We start from the raw sequence: 3,150 nt of genomic DNA, 5'->3' as shown, positions 1-3,150 counted from the left end.
GGTACCATCTCTCAGCATATGATGCGGGATCTTCACCAAGTAGTGGCCAAAAAAGATGCAAAATTGCAAAGCCAAGCCCTCTACAGATCATTAGGGCCAAAAACGTCTCAAAATGGGCTGTGTAAGGAATTTCGCTAACTTGCTAATTAGTAGAATGTTGACGGTCAAAACGGCTCCAAATTTAGCCGTTTTGGGTATTTAAAGCGTATCTATCTGAGTGCATATTTTAAAATCTTAAAAAATAGATCGTTTTCATGCTACTCTTTAATGGCTCGTCTCGAAATTTGTCCTCTTTTAGTGACTACGCAGCAAAATGACCATTCTCTCCAAACGCGCTCTTATCCATTCTCCAAAAAAATTTCACTCCTCTGCTTCTCTAAAAATTTCACAAGCTACATCTCATTCTCATTCTTCTGTGTCTCTCATGATCTAATAGCTCTGCTTATATTTTTTGCTCGGTTAGTAATGAGTGATACATCTAATCGTAAGTTTCATTTGAACATCAAGCTCAACCAAGAGTATGCAACTACACGGAGTGTCTACCAAAGATCCCTTTCATGTGCAAATGAAGCTCAACATCTTCGCAACGAAGGAAAGAAGCATATTGACCTATGGACAGATGGAAGTCTATATCCACCGGATCCCAAAACAGGAAGGTATCCTTCTTTTCACACACCACATGATTTGATTAGATTTGTTGGTGATGGGGAGGATGGCTTACTTGGTTATAGTTCAAGACTATCTCAATCACATATTAATTATGCAGAATATACTACATATCTTCAAAATACTTCATCTTTGAATGCAACAAAAATTTTAGAACTTGAAAACGAAATAGTGTCTTTGAAACAAGAAAATGATCAATTGAAATCCTTAAAAGAAACTCCAATAGGATTAAGAGCACGAGTAAAACGAATGCGGGATGTAGTTAACTTAACAGAGAGATCTGGACAAAGAAAAAAAAGGTTAAAACTTGTAAGAGATCATGTTACTAACCTTCTAGGATTTGACATGTCTAATGCTCAGGAAAGGGTGAGATTTTTGAATGAGCTTATGAATAGGTCGGATATCTTGAAACTTTTAGAACTTCCTGAAAATCAAACTCAAAAAAGACTGGTCTTTCAACATCTATTAAAAGATATGGACTTATTAGTCCAGCCTTCCCAAATGCAAGAAGTTTGTGACACAGTGGGAGTGAGTAGAAAGGGATACAGAGCCATCTCTAAAACCTGGTTCAGGGTCCTTAAGTATTACAAAATCAAAGCTTTTGGGTTGCCTAGACCTCACAATGTTGGAAAATATAGAACTCTGTTAAATGAGGAAATTTCAAAACATTTCGGAGAGTATTTCCATATTGAGGGAACAATGCCATATGAGAGACAAAAAAAAAATCATCTTTTGAATACAACGTTTATAATAATATTTGGATGAACATTAGAAAAGTCCAATCTTTTATGGTGAGATATTACAACATAAGAGAAATAGATTGTGAAGGAAAACTTGTATTTGTTTTAAAATTAGATGAAGCTCAAATCCAAAAGTGTCAAAAAATGAAAAGAATATCTATATCCCTAATGAATAAAGCATTGGACTATAGTCAGGGTAAGCTTGATTCTCCATACCACAAAACTCAATCAGAAATGGAGCTATGGTGGATTGGATCAGCTCAGGTACCAGTAGAGAGTCATGAAACATTAAAGTGGCTCTTCTCAAAAACAGACATTCCTTCAGTTATTCAGAGCCAAAATACAGGTGAACACCTTCATGTTGACGACATAGGTGATTTCATTGTGGAATGGCATTTGAGTGCCGACCTCAAGGCGTTGAAGTGTATGTTTGGTGTATGTGGAGGAGCAAATACCAAATATCCATGTCTTTATTGCATGGCAAGCACAGGGACAAAAGAATGGCTTGCAGAAAATGAGATTGGAAAACCACCATCCAGAAATAATGTGAATGTTGTCGATTATCCAACTTCTGTTAAAATATGGGATCCAATTCTACCAATACATTTGAAAAATGTGCATATATGTACACTGCATGCAGAGATAAGAATCTTGGACAAATTGCTCAGAGTTCATCTGGACTATGCATATTCTATTAAGCCGACTAAACTTGCAGATGAGTGCATAGAAAAGTGCGAAGCCTTGCTCTCTCAAATGGGTTTTCATGGTGGGGAAGTGCATCTTAAAAAAGATCCTGTTCTTTCTGGAGGTACAGGTGATGTTCTGCAAGATGTTTCAATGGGAGGAGCAAAAGCGAGAAGATTTTTGAGCAACCATGACACCAAACAAGTCAACGCAATGTGGAACTGTTGGAAACAGCTGTGTGTCATCACCACAAATGTCAAAAGTAGACCAGATGTAGCCAACAAACGTATGGAAGTTTGGAAAAAACTCGACAATTTTTTCAAAGTCCTTAGACGACAAGTTGGTTCAAATACTTATGCAGATGATTTCAAAAACACAATAAAGCTTTTGATCAAAGCTATCACAGATGCCTGGGGAGAAAAAGACATAACTTATTACTTGGTGAGTATTCAGACTTATCAAAACAGTTATAAATTGGTGTGTCCAGACTTATTACTTGTAATTTCTTAAATGTACTAACAAAAATTTTCTTTGTAGCATATTCTTTACTTGCATGGACCATATTTTGCTACAGAAGGACCACTTGCAACATGGAATACACAAGGAATGGAAAAGTCTCATTATCAAGCGAGAACTTCCTTTTTTAGATGTACCCGAAGAGGAGGAGGTGGACAAAGAAGAAGCAATGCACTAAACGAATTATTCAATTGGTTCTACAGGAGGCAATTACAAAGGATGAGATCAAAGACCCAGCAATCTGAAACTACACCAACACCTCAAGAAAGAGACTAATGATTACTAACACATTTGTACCTCTAACAAAAAATTTTGCTGAAATAAAGTCGGTCCTTGCAAAATATTGTGTACATTAGTATTTGATTCTCTTGGGACTACTTGGCATGTCACCTCTGTATCTCAAAAATTTTCTCCTTCTATAACCTCCAAGAAGATTGATATCTGACACCTCAGCTGCAGCTGCATAGCTAGAGTAGCAAAGAAAGTATCCTGCTCTTGAGGCATTGAAACCTGCAGCATATCCAAAGATTCTAAGAGCAGCAGC

Source organism: Cibotium barometz, chromosome 23 (genome assembly GCF_041138505.1).
Source record: "Cibotium barometz isolate CiBa-2024 chromosome 23, ASM4113850v1, whole genome shotgun sequence".
Lineage (NCBI taxonomy): Eukaryota > Viridiplantae > Streptophyta > Polypodiopsida > Cyatheales > Cibotiaceae > Cibotium > Cibotium barometz.
This window is presented reverse-complemented; position numbering follows the sequence as displayed.